Source organism: Athene cunicularia, assembly GCF_003259725.1.
Source record: "Athene cunicularia isolate RWA chromosome Z unlocalized genomic scaffold, athCun1 chrZ_part1, whole genome shotgun sequence".
Classification (NCBI taxonomy): Eukaryota; Metazoa; Chordata; class Aves; order Strigiformes; family Strigidae; genus Athene; species Athene cunicularia.
Window position 1 is genome coordinate 10526886 of NW_020799142.1, and position 19849 is coordinate 10546734.

General features: G+C 38.9%; 1 protein-coding gene across 2 annotated transcripts in view; it reads left to right on the forward strand.

The window, feature by feature from the left end:
- The first annotated feature begins 1190 nt into the window (after positions 1-1190).
- The window catches only part of PDE8B (phosphodiesterase 8B), a 71377-nt gene continuing 52718 nt past the window's right edge, over positions 1191-19849 (forward strand). For both annotated transcript variants that reach the window (XM_026865344.1, XM_026865345.1), the window contains exon 1: positions 1191-1257. The gene's annotated coding sequence lies outside the window, so the exon portion shown is untranslated. The remainder of the gene's footprint in view (positions 1258-19849) is intronic.

Genomic DNA, 19849 nt, shown 5'->3' on the forward strand with positions numbered 1-19849 from the left:
TTTGGTCACAGTTCGCATCCTGTGTCTACCCACTGCCGCGTCTCTGTTCATTCTTTGATGATCAGTTATGTACTTTACCACTGTGGAGGAGAGCAGTTCAATCTGTCTGTTCCAAGTATTAACAAAACTGATGCGTATCTGACAAGAATAGTCAGATCTTTTCTGCTACAAACATGTATGCCATGGAGAGGAAAAAAAAATCATGGCACACGTGTGACTTAAAACAATACTTTCATTGCTGCCTATCACATAGCATTAAGTGTAAAATAGTAAAGATAGTCTGTGCATCCTCTCAAAACTTCTTCCAACTTTTGCTGCTTGTCTGCCCAGAAATTTGTTTGGCAACTGACTTGTATGCTGATGGGAAGTTAGTGGAAATTGGATTTCCTGCTTATTTGAAATGTCACTTCAACAAGAGGAGTATTTCAAAGATAAAATTATGGAAAAATGTTTCAAGTCAATCAGAATTTACTATAGTCAATCTCAGATTCTTTTGATATTTTGATAAAAGTGTCCACCTGATTTACTGCTTCTTCAAAAGGCTTTACTTCTAATAAATGAAAATTTTCTGGTGGCTGGAAGGATCCAGCTGGAAAATATCTGTCTGGCAGTCCTGACTTTGATCACTTCATGATGCAGTTGGAAGGTGCAAAGACACATTGCCATAGAGATACCCACCTTTAACTTTCTGAAGTTTGAGAGCTAATGATTACAGCAACATCAACTGTAAAACACACACCAGAAGGATGGATATATGCTTCAGCATCTGGCTGCACTGACTACACCTAACTACAGACCAGCAATGTAGGCTTTTGAGGTCTCATAGTTCTTGCTGAGATACAACCAGCCTCGTACTCAGGAGCCTGACCAGATGCCCAAACACTTCAGTTGTGCCATTATTGTAAAGCACAGGTAGGTGACTTTGGACAACTGGATCAGATCTACAAAGGCTCACTGGCTCCACAAATGGGATTGCAGTGCTTACTGCTGCTCTTCCTTCTCATTTGGTAACTGACTTTTACTTTTTGTAATAATATATTTTGCATTTTTTGTAGAGGTTGCACTGTTAGATCAAAATTCAGGGTGAAAAATAAAATGAGTGATTACTTACTCTTCTTAACATCAGCCATAACATCATTTGTGTTGTTACAGATTTGGCTTTGCTCTCTGTGTTTAATGCTTGCAGATGTGTTCAGTGGCACATACGGAAATGGAAAATCATTCCCTTTGAAGGAAAAGCTGAAGTGGAGCACTAAGGTGAAGAATTTAGCAACCTATCTTTAAATAAATATGGTTTCTGACCTGGTTTGCATCTGAGTCCAAATCAGTCAAAAGAAGCCAAGCAAAATTTTAAATTGGACTAGTAGGCTGCTACTCTATCTGCTGTTATGTTTCTTTTCATGGAGAACCCAGTCATGAGGAGGCATATGAATGAAGTGCTTACCTGATACTACGGTCAGCAACAGAAAAGTAAAGTGAATGACAGTCAGTCATGTGTGTTCTCCTGTACATAAAAATTCACAGAGACTTCTGTACTGCTTCATGCTGTGTGATAAGTAATAATCTCAGATGGAAATGTCTGAAGTCTGCCTTTCAACAGCAGCATTGGCAATCATTAAACCAAGCCATCTTAAATAAGACAGACACTCTTGCAGCTGTTTCATTTTCTAGCATTAGTCTTTTCACTAGAGATCACTTATAAATCCTTGCTGAGTAGAGTGTATTTATTCTATTTCTGTACACAGTCACAGCATCTTCACTAGTCTTCCAAGGATAATAAAATAATTTGTGGTGGGTACCAGTGAAATTACTGTGTTCATACTATAATCTAATTATTTGAGCCTGCATAAAATTTCATTGCAATTTTTAGCAAGTGTCTTCTGCAACAAAGAACTCAAAGTAACTGGCATGCATGAGAAATGGAGGAATATTTATTTGCTGTGAACATATTTTCACTTTCTTAATCTGATAACATGCTTGATAACTACAAAATCATACATTTGTTACTACATGTGGAAATGGGATAAACTTCCTTCTGATATAGGCAAAGTCTTCTTGAGACTTCTGTGTCCCAAGTTCTGAGATGGCCTGATGTGTTTAATGCCATGGCTTTTGCCTCCCCCAAGATGTTTGGCTGCAGATAGAGTTCCTGCTTTGCAATGAGGATTCCTGAACCATCACAGAGGTCACCAAGTGGGAGCAAGCTCCTATCTGACAGCTCCTTGGCTGGAAAGATAGTTCTAATCTAGAGATGAAGATCCCCCTCTGGAGAAAAATGGGAACTATGCACAGAGTTGCTTTTAGTTATAATCCGAAAAATTCCAAATGTATATTCCTTAGTAGGCTTATGGTAAGTGTTTTGAAGTGATCCTATTTTAAATGTGGTAAGAATGACTGAATCATGTAAGAATGTTTCTGCATACATCATGATTGAAATTAAATCAGATGTAGGGATTAGGGAATGACTTTTTTAATTTTTATTTTTAATGGCAAAGGATATTTATTTGGGCTATTTTCATGAAGTAAAATACACAAATGCCTGTAAATGCAAATGTATTTCATTGGAACTTTTACAGGAAGAACTTTATTTTCAAATATATGTGCCACTTTACTGGAAGCTGCAAGAGGAATTAAACCAAGAAATTTCTAAAACATGAAATATTAAGCATAACTCAGCACTCAGAATTTATGGGTGAATAGCACTTTTTCAGCATTTTATATGCATTCATTGCACATTTTTTAAAAAAAATGATGCTGAAATGGGTCAACAATGCACACTTCTACAAACTCACTACCATTATTGTCACTAGCAAAATGACTTCTCACCTTCTTTCTCATCTTCTAACTTTTTTGAAGGCTTCTTGCCTAAGGTCTCCCTAAAATCAAATTATCCTAATTTAGATCCAAGAAGGATCATTGTGTTTCTGTAGGGTAAAAAAAAATCACTGGACAAGATGCACTTTTCTTTTAGAGTACGCAAGGCAATCTCCCATTTCCGAACAGATTTCTCTGCAAGATTAGTTCACCATGCTGACTGTTAAATTACCTTAAAGGCTATCAGAGCTGTTGTCTCAGCACTACTGTAGATTTAGAGATATGTTGATTCACACTAACTTTGAAAATATGACTTTATCTCGAGGACTTAAAAATGGCTTTCCTTTATTTTTAATGGAAGTTTTCTGAGTAATCTGTGCTTGATACACGGCAGATTCTGTGAAAAACATAATGACTGCAAATTACAGAATGTGTTAGACTGTGCCTTGCTTTACAGCTATATATACAAAAAGAAGGTAGTGTTCCATGGAGCACGTAACATGAGTTCACTGGGACACTGAAAAGATAAGTGAAAGAGAGTTCTTTTAAGGATTAATAAATCAAAAATTACTTCTGCGTATTTCAGAAATCTATATGGCCTGTGATGGGGAATGCATGCAGGAGGTATCATATGTGCTTGTCCTGGTCTTGTATGTATTAGCCGGTGTTGACCATTCTCAGAGATGGTGGCTTGATCTGACCCAGTGCACCTGTTGTTATGTGTTTGCAATCCTGGCTTCCATTGAATCCTGATTTAGCAGAATATTGAAGTGTACGAGTAGAGCCATCCAGATTGACTGGAAAAAACAGAGCAGCAGTTTGACTTTACATTTCTGCAGGGTCATTGCACTCAGAAGAAGTCTAAAACACCCTTGGTGTGGTTATAACCTGTGTCTGGCAGATAAATATAGAACAGATGGTTAGCTCAGTGTTGTTAGAAAGGTCTGGAAGGAAAAGTGGTATTTCCCCAAGAAGAGCTGTATATATGAAGATTTCTTGTTCCAGTAATGTTATGTGGATCTGAAGACTTGAGGCCTAGATTCTGTGAGGAGTACTAATATATTTGTAGTGCCATTACCAAAATAATTGGTGATGCTCTTGTGTTATTCAGTGCAGAGGATCCAGCTATCCATACTGTTACTGCTTCATCACAAGGTTTCTGCAGAGGGGACCAGTGAGCTGTTTTATGTGTGCCCAGAAGTGGGCTTTTTATGTTTGATGACTGTAACAACTACAGACATTTCATTACAGATATATTTTGTTAGGAGGCCTCCCAGCCCGATGTCTCTCATTTACTTTTGGGGAAGCCTTTAAACTTTAGTGGTAACTTGCTATGTAAAGTAAACTGCAATTTTTGGAAAGGACTCTTGGGTGAGAGAGCTGGCCCCTGAAATTGTAGGAAGCCACTTTCTATAACCTGTTTAATTTCATTACAGCTTTGAAAAAGTTTACTGTTGTTCCTCTCTGACTCTACTGATGGGAATCCTAAGCTGCCACCTCTGCTTTCTTGCTTGTATTGAGTGAAGAAGCTCCTAATATATAGCAACATACATAAGTACACAGTGTGGCACTGAATACTGTGTGAATTTCAGACCATTTCTATGATTACTGCCCTCAAGGTTCTCTGCTATCCTACCCACCTTGCAGTTCTTTTATTCACCCCATTTTCTGCAGATTTTAAATAGCCTTGCCTGTGGCATCCCAACAAATGCCCTTCAGCAGTCTTGAACAAATGGGTTTATTAAGTTTCCTTTCTCTAGAAAATCACTTTTATTATTTTATACATTTTTATCAGTGCTCATATTATGGTGACCCAGTACGTTTGGTAAAACGATATTGTTTCATCTTCTGTTCAGTATGACTCAATGTCTTTATTCTTCCATACAACTCTGGCACAGATTTTCAGTACAAGTGCCAATATGATAGGCTTCTGATTATCCAGATCACTTTCCCTGCTCTCTTGGCAGCACATTTCTGCTAGATTATGTCAATCAAGTATTTTTCAGCTTCTCTGAAAACTGAATGTGACTCAGCAAGAAATTTATGGAAGTTACTCTTTTCTACATTGTGATATGCACTTGTGAATAAGTGCAGTATTAAGAGGAAATGCAGCATATTTCTCTGTAGACCTTATCCAAAGACAGTTGTAAAATACAGAGAGATATAAGGGAGATACATAACAGAAAAATCCAGCAATATATTTTTCTGTTATAATCTCATGGACTGAAATGTTAGGTTGTGAATAATTTATGCATAAGAAGTTCTTCAGTTTAGCTGTATGTGATACTGAGTCTAAGCCACTAAAATGAAGAGCTCATGTCTTATAAAAGCTTTGTAGATGAAAATTTTGTCAGTGAATTGGGAATGTTTTATGGCTTTCAGGAACAGGATTTCTAGATAAAGGTGGTTGGAAGGTGTCAAGCTTTGAACTGCCCATGTGATCTCTTGGAGAAAAGATTAATATTCTACAGTTCATGATATGTATATATTTCCTGTTGCTTAATTCTGCAAAAGGCTGAGCATTTGAGCCATGGTAACTTTAACTGTACAGAAGCCCTTTTTGTCTCCTGTGACAAAAAAAGCTCATAAAATTAAACAGATTGCCAAGCTGAGGCTGTGGTGCACAAAATTTAGCTTCTGCAATATAACGTGCATTGAAATTAGGCAGCGGTGTTAACAATTCTTTGGGGAGAGAAAGTGTGGCAGTTAACACTGCATTCAGCAGCAAGAACTTCGCATTTAATTATTGTGTGGAAGTTCATACTATGCATATTCAGAAGCCATGGGGAGAGGATTGGTTGTTGAGATGCTTGAGAGACAGTTGTGTTTCAATATCTGTGGAAAACATAACTATGTATTTTTTTTAATCCTCTCAATATTGTGTTGGTAGTGAGTTGCATAATACATCCTAATGATGGATTATCCTAATGGTGGCCTAAACCGACTATTTTACTCTGTTCAAATAGATGTCAGTACATAAAAACTGGAGTAGCAGTAAAAGCTCTCTGTCGAACATTGGCATGTTGTAATTCTGAGTCTGGAAAGTGACACTTAAATTTGGTGGTGCTTCTCCTTGTTAAGACTGGAATCAAATGTCCAAAAAAAGTACTGTTCCAGAAAACTTTTAATGATTTTTTCCCACACTGTGGTAATAGTGATGAGTAGTACCACAATGATTATTGCTTATTGCATAAGTAATAATTTGTTCTGGTGCAGCAGGCCAGCTGAAGGGCTGTGCAATGCCGTCTTTCCATACTTGTACAAAGCTGATTTGGATTGCAGCTGTATGCAAAAGTTAAACCCTAACATAAGAAATTGATCCTACCAGCATTTAAGTGAGTAAAGTAAGGGCAGTGAAATTAACATGATTGTATTCAAGCTTGTAAGACTAGGTAAATAAGTTTCCAGGTTTGTCTGGGCAATTCTTACTTTTGCAAGGTATGAATACTTCAGGTACATCTAATATGCACTACTCTGTTCCTCTGGGTCAGAGTTTTCCTCCCTCTGACCACTTCATGTGTGCTGCTATATCCACCTTGTATAAATGCTAGTTCTACTCTTCCGCAATCTGTGTTTTGGTAGGGTTTATTGGATCAGTCAGCCTGTGTGCCCTATTATATGAGGTATTACAAAACTGAGAGGTGATCTTTGTCTCTGAGATTTATGACCTAAATAGATGAGACAAACTTCATAAACACTTCAGTCTTGAATGACAAAATACAGAGGGTGAAAATGCTGGGTTTGGGCAACATCCATGTGGCTCAGTTAGATGACTCACCGGTGGGTAATGCACCCTGCATGTCACAGAAGGTGATATCCAGATGTCAGTACTGGAGTCTTAGATTTACACACTACTGCTGCTATCTGGATTATCTGCAGTGGCTTTGTCAAAATGAAAATAGAAATTTAAGCTGAATTAAACGTAATAGTGAATTATTCTGTCAGCATGAGAACCTCCAAGTTGTTTATTTTGATGAGAATTTGGCTTTAATTAGTGTTGTCTGCACAATTTTTAGTGTGAGACATGGAACGGACTTTCCTGTCGATAAATTGTAGCTGCACAATAACAGGTGGTGTTGAGCTGGAGGCTCTGTTGCTGGATAGATCATCACTCTTGATACTTGAGATGGTAAGGTCTGCTTCAGGAATAATTATTCTATCTGTGGTCTTCTGATAAAAGGATCAATGGCAAAATAATTAATTTTTCCATATATTTAAATGCTATTTTTGGATTTTAGAGTCAATGCTAGATTGTAATGGAAAAAGTGAACATATGTATCTGTTATCCTGAAAAATTGGGAAAATGTAATTTTTGTTTTATTAGTGGTTGTACTGTCTATTTGCAATTTGGAGCTGTTGGGTTTTGTTTATATATTTATTTTTAATAGAATTTCTAGGTATAATTCTAAGGCATATCTTGTGTGTGCTACAATTTTAATTAAAAAGCCAAACTAGTTGGCTTCAGCCGCCTGTCCTGAGACTTGAATAATCAAGACAGGACTGCAAAGCAAACACCCTCTGGTAGTGTGAAGGAGTAGGGGAGAGGGAACGTTATGTCTTCGAATAAAGTGAAGAGTACCCTTTACTTTACCAGAGCTTATTTTGGTATTTTGTGAAATGTAGGTCAGAGTTCACAGCTGAGTTTTTTTCTAAGTGAAAGACTATTCAGAAAACTTCAAGAAGGGACTAGCACTCATCAGAACATCTTTGTTTTTTTTTTCTTGTGTTCCAGCAGGAGGAATATAGTGTTGGTTTTAGGCTGAGGTAATATGTAGGTGCCTTTCAGTAGCTGGCAAAGGAAGATATAAAAAGACCTTGTTGATCTATCTGTGCCCACCTGGGATAAGAAATACGAGAAATTGATGCTAAACCAAAGCGTTGATAGTGGCATCCATCATGTGTCTCTGAAGAAGCAGCCTGCTAACCGCTCCAGCTTAAGGTTGATATTGATAACTAGTAGTATCTGCATTGAATAGTGTTGGAGAAATGGTGGACCAAAAACATAGTGCATGTCTTGGGTCAAAAAGTAGTGTTCCTTTTAACCCTTGGAGTTGCAATACCTATGTGTGCCTTGCAAACTGGTATTTGAGGTGCTGCTTCTGACTGTTCCCAGACTACTGAGGGGCATAATCTTAGTGGTTTTGAAGGCAAGAGAGAACCTCTGAATTCAGATCAATCTTTGTTCACTTTTAGTAAAACACTGTATAATTTATGTTAGATAAACAGTAGAAGCCAAGACAACTAAAATTTTCTCCATTAAAACAACCTGCTGGGTTATCTACTACTGTGACAGCAGTAGTGTTTTAAAAAGTAGTAGTATTTAAATTAATTGAGAACACACTGTTTCATATCAAAATCTCCATGAACATCAAAATTTCCCTGAACTAAAATAGTTCTCCAACAAGCAGCAGCCAAAGCCAGCAATACATTGAATGAAGAAAAAGGAGACAGATTGCCTTTTTCTAGTAGAGAGACACTAAAACTCCTGAAAACTCCTGAATATCCATGTATTAAAATGTTTAACTTCTTCCTTTGCTAATTTCCAGGAGGAATTTCAAATATGATAACTGTCTTGCAGCAAACTCTTACTGACATCACAGAGCCCTGGAAGTATGGCCTCCACAACCCAGCACAGAAGTGGGACTTGAAATTTGTTTTGGCAGCACCTTTCATGTGAGGGGGAGGGAACTGAACAGTCTAAAGCAAATGCTGAGCTGGCACCCCCTCAGGTGTATGCAGTCAACCTCCTGTTGATGTTTTTTCTTAGTCAGTCTTTGGAAGGCAAAGCTAATCTTATATTTTAAAATGATTGATTGCAGACTAACAGCATGCTTCAGAGTTATGAGTATCTACCTAGACCAAGAGCTGATGGAAGATGATCAGGATTATTTAGCTAGCAGCTTGCTGCAAATTAATGTTCTAGCTGTTTCCATTCACACTTAAATGATCATATTACCTGAATCTTTCAGTATTGAAACTCAATATCTTTTATATCAATTTTAATAGCCGTGCCCAAGAATTGATCTACTGCATTGAACCCTAGGTCTGTCAGCCCATTTTCTTGTCTCGGACAAGAGCAAAAAGCCTACACAGCAGACAGAAAAGAGGGTGAATGGAGAGGGATCTCTCCCTGTGCCTCTCTTAAATTATGGCTAAGGGGTTTCTGAGTTGAGCTCATGCTCCAACTGATGCATTTCACAGCAACATAGGGGTCTGGCTTTGGTAAGTTTTAATTAGCTGCTTTTTGAACAATGCTCCCTTCAGTGGCCTGATAATTTAAGTGAAAGCATGGTATTTGTTGTATTGTGGAGACTATTTATGAGTCATTCTTCATTCAGCTCTACACATTCATGATTTCATAGATGCCTATTTTGTTCATAAGTTACCTCTCTTCATGGCAGAAGCAGCCTGGTCTTTTTAGTTCTCTGAAGGTGTATTGGAATATCTATAATTACTCTTTAATTACTCTTGCTTTCTCTTTAATTTTTCTAGATTTGGTTAATTTATCTCAAGGAAAACAAAAGATGATGTACAGCATTGAAAGTGTGGGTTCATCATAAATTTAGGTGGCATCATAAAGTTATTTTGTTAGGCTCCTTGTTCCTGTCCTCACACTGATTGCTTTTTTGACTAGATGAACATACAAAGATGAATATAAGATTAATTTCTATATCTTTCTATGTCTATAGTTTTGGATTATGCTCTCTCCTAAACACCAGGGTATATATTTCTGAAAGAGTTCAGGCTTAGTTTCTTTGTTTTTTACTAAGATTGATGTAAGGAGATTTGACTGGATTCTACATGTGTGACTCACTCTTACAGAGTTGAGAATGGACAGTAATGACAGAAAGAGGTCTCACCATGTCAAGATCCACAAGTCTTGGACAGATTCTCCTTGCTGTGGCAGATGTTTGGAAAAGTTTTTTTTCCCTGTGCTCTTCACACTGCACAGACATTAACATAACTTAACCTGCCATGTGTATTTACTGAAGCAAAATGTGTGTGCTAACAAAATAAATACACTTTTCAGAGAAACTTCTGTTGACAAAGTCAGTATTCAAAATAAACTCGATGTCATCGGGGACTCCATTCTGTAACTGGTTTTCTTTCCATGGGTCTAAAAATGCTGCTGCTTGTGATACAAGTCTGTTTTTTTTTATTATCTGTGTGCTGCTGGATTAAGATGTGGAAGCATATTTTTCTTAAAGAAGCCATCATGTTTTGAACTGGCCACAGTAGTTACAGTAAGAGTTACTGAAGTTTCATATCTCTGGTGGAGTCCATAGGGTGTGTTAATGTTCACTTTTAAAAGTATTTCGAAGTTAAATTTGTTTGCATGTTTTTAAAAAGATGTGTTGATCTGGTCTGAGTTTACTCAATATTGCAGGTAGGGGGAAGGACGAAACAAAACAGGACTGCTTTGTGACAGCAGATATTTCTCTTGCAGAGTAGTTCAGAAGTTAACGCACTCGGCCAGCCTATCGATTTAATTCGTTTCTCCTCAGTACAGGCTGGGAGGTGATTGCCTGAGTAGCAGCCATGCTGCAAAGGGATAGACAAAGACATGCCTGACCAGATCTAGCATTGCAATAGCACCACCTGGAGGGACTAGGTGACCTTCAGGGACCCCTTCACGCCAACAGTTTTGTAACTTTGTACTCAGAGGTGTTTCACTGAGCATCTCTAGACGTTCGTTAGGCCCTTCTTCCTATTCAGGTTCTGAGCATCTGGGGGAAAGGGAGGAAGATTGCTACTGCTGTAGACGTTGAGGCACTGTAGATAGTCAGTGGAGAAAGATAATGCCCTTAATTTATGTGTCCTGCTGTTTTGTGAGCAGGAACACCTTGTCAAAATACTACTGGAAATCTATGCATTGGATTTTTGCCGTGATTTAATCCCATAATTAGGAAAAATTACTGCACAGTGGGTTTTGCTTTTGGAATGTTTGGTAGGTTTTTTTCATTTTTGAACAAATTAACAACATCTGTATATAAGAGGTCATCTGAACCACCTCTCTGGGCACTCTGCTTTTGAGCAAGAGACATGTGGGTAGTAGATCTGGGAATGTAAACCACTTAATGCTTCACCTACAGGGGAGGAGGTGGAGGAGAAGGAAAGATTGCCAGAACCCAGTTGGCATACTGACCCAGGAGTTCACAAGCAAAATAAATCTGAAATTGCTGAACTAATGAGGTGTGTCACCTGTTCGTTAAACTGATCTCAGTGCCAGAGGAATGAAAATTAGATAACGACACATTAGTCTGCCCTAGAAGACCTGAGATCATCTAGGAACTACCTTTTATTTCCATACTGAACAAGACACTGACAAGAGATAAAAGGTAGCACGAGAAGATGTGGTAGGTAATTGCGTAATATGATAATACGATGTGCTGGAGAAGAGTTAGCATGGCTTTTAATGTAAGGAAGGCATAAGCTGAGATGAGCTATCAGCATCAAGTTTAGGTGGTATAAGGGAGAGTGTCGTTCTGTTCTTGCCCTGTTTTTGCATTTTTCAGTTGTGTGTTTGCAGTTTTCAATATTTTTTTGGCCACTTCTGGAGACAGGATGTTGGACCGAGATTGGTTGGTCTAATTTTTGGTTGTTAGTCACAGAGCTTCTAAAAAGGACATGGGAATGTGTTTAGAAATCTCCCCAGAGATTTGTGGGTTTTTATTAAGGGATGTCCTAATCAACTGTGTTCAACCAACTGTAACTTGGACACCACATCTATTCTGTGCTGATATCAAGAACCAGAATAATGATACTAGTCTTAGTAAGACCAATGTGCGTATCATGAACCTTGAATCCATGTAAGTACATGAGGGGGGGGACAGGACGGGGGATGGGGGGGGAGATGACACGACAAACTGTATGTACAAACCTGCAAGATCGCTTCCAGATTCTGTTGGAAGCCTTAATCTGTGAATTATAGGAATAAAAGGGACTACTCTTTATGGATTATGAGGTTTTTGTAGCCTGTCTTCCCTTTAACAGGTCTTAAAGCAGCTGCTGTGAGCAGAGTTGAGGACTGATCAACAGAGGTAGTGCTGGTATGCCAAATTTAACAAAGTAATTGTTAGTAGTGTCTTTTCTACTTGATTGTTCTACTTCCTATTATGATAATATTATTCATAATGAAGCTGCTACCAATATGTGAAAGGAAAGCAAAAAGTCCTAATATAATATTCTTTTTTCACTTATCATTTTATATCAGGCACACATTTGTTATATTAGAGCTCACAAAATTATTTTACAAGTGTCAGCTTGCTTTCTCAAGAGGTTGCTTAAAATTGCTAGCAACTCGACTGGTACATTTTGTTTTTCTCAATTCTTTTGCTCTTAAGGATGACCTAATTTTTTGTGATCTGTTTGTGCTAGCAGTCCTTTGTTCCCCTCTCTCTTCTCCATGTCTTTCAGAGGTTTACTTGGATCCTATTGGTTTGTTTTGCTTTGCTTACCACTGATTTTTGATTGAAGCAGCAAGATTATATTATCACTAGTGTCTGTAATTGCTTAGAAATAGATGAATTATGTTGCAGGGGGAAAAAGGAGTGAGAAATAGAGAAAAAACAAATCTGCATTTTCGAATATTTACTTTTTAATTTCTGACTGGAAGCACAGGCCAGGAATCCGTGTAGAGTGGAATGAGGATGAAGGAAGAAAGATAGAATCTAAACATCTGTTCCTGAAGCTGACTCTTATCAGACAGATCTTTGCAGCTTTGTGTAAAAGCAGTTGTAGGACTCTGAGAACCAAACTCCGAAAACAGCTTAAGCATCCAGTGGCTTACCGGCTGTGTAATTCACAGAAATTCAACTTTAGCCATTTGAACCTTAGACTTTGAAGTGTTTGTGAGAAATTCTGCTTATCTCCAGAACTGCTGCCAATCTTAGCTTTACTAAGATACGCAGTCTTGACTGAAGTGTATGTGGAGTTCATAGCCAGAGACACTTCTATGGCAGGTCCCCTGAAGGACCCAGTCAGGCCGGTATTCTCAGAGCACATGGGAAATGAAGCTACAACAGTAGGCTGGTGCATCTGGTATATGGTGGACTATGCCCAGCCAAGCTTGTTTTCAAATGCTTCTCTCCCAGGTGAGTGCTCCCTCACCAGGTAAAGGCAGAGTTGATGGGGAAGAGGGAGGTAGGAAAGGAGGTTGAACAGTGCTTATGGCTCCTATTCAGGCACAGGTCACTGCAAAAAGGAATACAAGGGTCACGGGTGAGGGAGAGAGCATGCAACAGGAGACTCCCAGGGGTGAGAGTGGTCATGGGAGGAAGAGCTCTTCTTCCCCTTTACTTTCTCCCTCTCCTTCACAAATTTTCGATTCCCTTGTCTGGAATGACATAGCTTTTAACTAGAGGAATGCATTGGGAGGGCCTCATCCCAGTTCTGCTTGCTTTTGGGAAGCAGAAGAGCCAGTTGCAGGTTTTTGAACTCCACCCTTGAGCTAGGTGCATGAACGTACAGCAAAACCTGCCAAGCGTATGTGTCTTTGTGGATTTTGGTCCACTTTATTGCCTATGTATGTGGTGTTTTCATGCTATATGCCTCTGTGTGTTGTCCTGAGCAGAGGATTTGGCCCAGCTGAGTAGCTGGATGTGCGATAGCTACAGAAGTAAGACTTTTTTTTCCCCCAAGGGAATTTTGAGGTTTGTTGCTTGTCAACAAACATATAATATTGCATATAGTATTTGGAAAAGAAGAATCTGTTATGGATCATTAATTTTGCTTATACATAAAGGAAGAGTACACTAAAAACTACACAGTAAAATTTTCCTGGTGTATAGATAAACTGTAAGTGATTAAAGCATTCGACTGGGGAAATGCTACATGCACAAGTTAAAACTAAGATGCAAATATATTGCAGACCTCCTAAATGAGTGCTAAATTAATATATTAAGGAAAAAACTATGCTGATCTTAGAGTGTTGTAGTGAAACTGTTTAATAGTCTTTATGGAGTATGCTGTAAAATCAGGTTTGATTTGGGGTTTTTTATAACATTAACTTATTTGAGGTGCCACCTTTTAGGTAACTCTTAAAAACAGAAAGCATTCTGAAGTTTAACTGAAAGTTTTGTAAAACAAAAAGACCTAAATTCCAAGCAGTCAGATCCCATTTGTCTCAAACTGGAGTTGTATAATTATGGAGAAGAGAGGACATAATTTTCAAAACATTACCATTTCCTTTAAGGAGAGCTTGGTTCTGATTGTATTTTCTACAGTAATAAGACCTGGACTGATTCCTGAAAATGTGGGATAATACCACTTTTTAATGAGGTTTATAAAAATTCAGGGCTGTAATTTAATATATCGATACACTGAGAGAATTTGGTTGTACTTCCCATCCTATCTTAAATTTTGTACCCTAATGCTTTATGCTAAATATGTGTGGATGTTGTTTTCATCCTTTTTTTTTTTCTTTTATTTAAGGTAGAAATTTTATTAACATTTCCTTGGGTAGGAAGAACATGAAGTAAGAATAAATTTTAGTCAAGAATCCAACTATGCAGATACTATTTGAAAGACAACCTACAAAATGATTTTTAAAAGATTGCAAGTACTAGATTTTTTTTTTTTTTTTTTTTTTTCCTGGCCCTCCGTGTGTTCACTTTTCAACAAAGCAAAAAAACCACAGCCATGACTGTTTAAAAGACCAGGACCCCATCGCTGTGGAAGGGCTGTACAATGCAAACTGGAAATAGCATTGCTGCCTTTGACAGTGTAGCCTTTAACTGTTGATGGAGTGTCAACAAGGGCATAGATGAGAGAAGTAGGACAGTATTGTAGGAGTGACACCATCATATCTACAAACCGTCTAAACACTTGGGGACATGGCTTTTGGGGTTACTTTTTGTTGTTGTTTGTCAGCATTGCAAAAATGCAGAGATCATGAAAACCTGGAAACTTGAAAACTTAACAGTCAGGCTGCACAGCCTGACATCCCAGTCAGAAGGAATGGGGATAATTCACACAGGGGTAAGAAATAGGCTGGGAAAGGTCTTCAGAGAGGACAGGTGTGTTTGCAGCCTTCCCCCACCCCCCCCTTTCTCTCTGTTGCTTTCATCTGCAGAGAAGATTCATCTCTGCCTCCTGCATCCTTCTTCAAGTTGAATGTAAGCTTGGCAAGTTTTCCTACGTCACAGCTAAAGAGAAGGATGCTGTAATAATCTGCAGACAAAATAAGAGAGCTGGATGAAAAAACTGCCAGTGGTTGAGAAGGAAGGGCCACATTTTGTAGTTAATGTAGAATGAGTAAGATTTAGAAAGAGCAAGTGTGGGAGGACTGAAGAGAAACTCAGGTGGATGATGACTTACCAATTGTGGATGTGAGTAGAAAAAGATTGGTGGCAGTACTTACAGTGCCTGAGAGAAGGTTGCAGGTGGAAGTTGATGGGGAAGATGTGGATTTGGAAGGGAAGTTTACTGAAATGGCAGCTAGACACATACATAGAGAAAAGCTGAGATTTCTGTTGCCAGAAGTGGAAAGAAAGAGGGTATATGTGCAAGTCTTCAGTGGAGCTGGTTTTAGAGCAAGTAATTTGTTTCTTGTGATCAAGAAAAAGGAGGAAAAAGCCTCCCAAAAATCTGTATGTCCTATTTCAGGTAAATGAACTTTTAGGTCAGTATTTCTAAGGCACACTCCCTGCAGTGATACATGTGGAGGGAAAAACAACCCAAGATCTTTGCCAGTGTCAGAGGATATTCTATAGAGGACCTTCTGAAGGGTGAAGAGAGAAGTAGAAAGGGTCTTAGGCTGGAGGATATTTTTAAAAGCCAATATCAGACTAGATTTCAAACAATAAAGTGTCAGTGATGTGAGAGGCAGCTGATGGGAGCATGGAACACAACTGTAGAGTATTGCTGAACTTTGATTTAAAGAGTGACACTTAGAGACTTCTCTTTGACTGGAGTGCAAAGAGAACCCAAGTTCAGAATATTTAAGGAAGGAAAGGCATGAGAGTCATCTTGGGCTGAAACTGAAGCCTAGATAGTTTTGTGGTCTTAGCATTAGGTGGCGTATAGCCAGTTATTTCAATGGTGTTACCACAAGTGGAAGACTGTGTAAAGGTTATTGATGCATTGAGGATCTACACTGGTACTGGTTTCTTGGTGCCAGGCACCCCACAGGAAGTTCATACTTGCTGTTTTTGAAAATATTTGTGACTTACACAAAGCTTATATCATACACATCATGAATAGGCTAGCTCTTCAAAATGTGTATGCATATTTTTTTTTACCAGTTCCTATGGTTCAGGTTTCTGTTATGGATGTTTGCAGAGTTCGCAGTGGCTAAGCAACATCATGACGATGAAACCCTATTTCTTCTAAGTGCAATGTTTGATCATAACTTCCAGTTAATAAAACAACATGACCTTACATTAACCTTAGCGTTCAGCCAGTCCAACTCTATAATGCTCCTCTGGACTCCTTGGAAATGTGGCAGTGGGCTGGCCTGAGGGTGAGCTGCGTGCGGAGCAGAGCGGGTTGGCAGCTCTCTAGTGGGAGCCAGGGAAATGCAGGGCTGGGAAAGCAGAAGCAGAAGTCATCTGGAAGCCACAGCAAGTGAGGAGAATTAAAAAACAAAACAACAAACAAACCAGAACTTGACAACAGAAGTGGCAGAGAGTAGTGCTCCCTGAAAGAGAGTTGCCAGAGTAACTGTACTGGTGGGTGGAGAGTGTGAACAGAGGCAGGCATTCGAATGAATCGGGTGAGGAAGGTGTCTGGAACAGCCATGGAGGTCAGGCCAAAATCCATCAAGCTCAGGACCAAGTCTCCAGCAGGAGGAGCATGTAGGGATCTATCCCATTTATTCTCCAGCTTCTGCCAGTTTATCATTTATGGGCTTCTTGAGTCAGAGATGGCATCTTTTATGAAAAAACATCTTCATTTTTTTCTGGTAAACCTGTCCCTTCTTTGATACACACAAATTACTAGACAGGTCAAGTGATATTCCTTGTAACAGTTAAGTGGTCAAAGAAGTATGGGGAGACTCCAAACAGGGAAAGAGTGGCCCAGTGTTAAGCTATAGAAAAGTGCCACTGGATAGGAGTTGAATGGACGAGAAGTGATAAAAAAGTAAACGAGTAGGAGAAAGATTGGGATATAGTTCTGCTAAGAAAGACAAGATAAAAGAAGAGGAAGAAGAGAGAGGTATAACATTTCTGAACAGTGGAAGAAGACTCACACACCCTGCTCAGGTGGGTTGTCACAGGAAGAGGAGCAGGACACCAGCTCCAGGCCAGAGATGCTGGAGAAGAGTGGTGGGCCCTGTGTCTCATAAGGGAAGTCAGGCAAGGCTAAGACCAGTGTAGAGGTCACACATGGTTGCAGTCTCTTTCAGGACTGCAGTCTGGCCAGGAAAAAAAGGGAAGGGAATTCAGGTTGATAATAGTGGTATAATCGAATATGGAAATGGTAATAGACAAAGGATAGGATGAGGTGTCAGCCCTCAACAGTGGTGTAGAGGGGGAAGACTGAGCTGAGAAAAATGTAGATGAGGCCTAGCAAAGATGGGGAGATGGAGCCAAGGGAATGCAGCTGTATTGAAAAGAGAATCCTGTTACCTGCCCCACTTATGAAACCAAAGGGATAGAGATCTGAAGACATACTACTGCATCAGCATGGGAGTGACTAAAGGGGGAAGAAGATACAGGAGGTAGGGGGAAGGAGCTTTCAGACCAAAAGGTTGTCCATAGACCTTGGAGTCTGTGTGATGCTTCTTAACAGGCACATCCATCCTGAGCCTTTCCAGGAGGCTGAACTCACCAATATCTTTGCTTCACTGCTTGGTTGAGTCTAGTTGCTATTGTTGTTCTGGAGCAATGAAGAATTATTCAAAAAGGTCTTGCTGTACTAATTAGTGTTTTATTTTTACAGTGACTGTGTTACTAATTGATTATGATTCATAAACTGCAGGGACTGTAAGTCTGCAGGCATATTGGGGTGTAAAGATTTTTGTTGGTGGTTTAAAAGGCTGGAACTTTAATGAAATGGTAAGTACATTTTGCTTAATGGTACTGCTATTATTGTAAGGTAATTGATGATCACTGATTTACATAAAAAAAATATGCATTAAGAAAGTACCATTGACTTTGTCTTTTAATTCTTTGATTGATAGCTGATTCCTGTGGAGATGGCCTGGGAGGCTAGAATGTTACTGGAAATAATAATGGACAGTATAAAATCTTAAACCAAAAATGTCTTCACTATTTTTAAGATTTTGTTATTCCCAGATGGTTGGTTTATGATTTCTTTGTTTCCAACCCTGTGTCTGTTCCTCTGCTCACTGAAACCATAGATTGACCTCTTTGGAACCACATGTTTTACCACAAAAGTTTGTCATGAGCTCCTGTACTAATTGAATTAGATGGCAGATCTATTAACAGTCTTTCCTGACAGTCAATCAAATAATAAGAGATTTATTTAAATTGGAAATCATCAGCAATGAGATATTCACTTAAGTCAGGAAATGAGCAGAGGTATGGTCATAGTATCACTAATACGCGACATCCATATGGTCGGACTCTTCTGGGAATTAGGAAGATGTGGAATTAGTTCCTTCGATGTGAAATTAGTCCCTTCGGCCAAGGAGAGATCTGGGACATTTGCAAAGGCCAGGCACTCATGTCATTATTCTTGCTGCTTCCTCTAGTAGTGTCTTGAAAGAGAAAAGTGAGACAGTCTCTTTGTACCCAGAGCAATTTCGGCATATAAATCTAAGGGACTGGCTTGTAAAACAGAACTCAGAACTCCAAATCCAGGGAGGATTTCAGACATAGTTATTGCTGTATCTGATGAGAAGGTTTATTAATCCTTCCTATGCTCAAGTTCATTACCAGTCTTAATTTGAGGATCCCATCTGTTTTACTGCACTGTTTAAGTAATGAAGTTGAGCAGTTTAGGGACATAAAGGTTATATGTGGCAATTTTTCAAAGATAGCAGCACCTTTTCTGTATCCATGTGTGGTTCTGATCATATCATGTCTGCATGGGATGGGGGCAAATTCACCTACATCGGGGCTGGCAGATTATCTAAGCCTCATGAACCTTTCCTACTGTTAGCAAAGGCAAGAACACCCTGAAACTGGAAGGGGGGAAGAGAGAAAGAGACACCCTGATTTTTAGGTCCTTCTATTCATGAGGGTGACACAGAGGCAGCAGGGAGAGAAACCCTGACTCACAGGTTGTGTGAGTTTTTTGATGTTGTTTTAAAATTCCCAGGCTACGAGAAGTGGCTACCTTGTAAAGGAATCTTTGTCAAAGGATTGATAAAGTTGCCTGCATCGATATATGTCTCAGACACAGTTATTCCATCTTGGACAAAACAGAGTAATTAAAGCTGGATGTTCTCTGAAGTGGTAGAAGAGTGGAAGGCATTCTTTTACAATGTCAGTTCCCTAGTAGCATTAATAAATGGATAATAAAACAAATACCTGTGTTCCAACTGTCTTTTGTGAAGGATCCCAGGCACTTGATCAATACATTCAGGGACAGTCAAAGCTGTGCGTTGTAAAAAAAGAAGCTTTTACACTGATACTGACCCAAGTCTTTTATGTACTCTTACAGATTCCTCCAGTGAGACTACTTTAAAAATTATTTCTTTATTTTTTAAAAAAAATCAAATTATATCATGATAGAAAATGTATTTAAGGATTTCCGATGTAATACCATTGCAGTATGAATATGCTGTTTCTCCTTTTTGGTGAGGGAGAAGAGGGGTTGGGAGCTTTCAGAGAACTGTTTCTCTAACCTTACTCATAACTTATGGTTGGTGGTGGATTCTAACTTCATTTCTATTCTGATAAATTTACTTACATTAAGTTACATGCTGATATGGCAGGAGATCAAGTTGCAAGTGAATCTTTTGTGTAAGAAAAAGAGAGGTTAACTACACTTATATTGGGGGCAGTTTTTGTTTTGGAAAACTGTGGCAGGCTTTGTAGTTTAATCTTTTGGAGTACTGCCTGTTACCACCTTCTGACATACATTGTTGGGCTGAGAAGAATCGATGCTCAGTGGTGCATGAAAA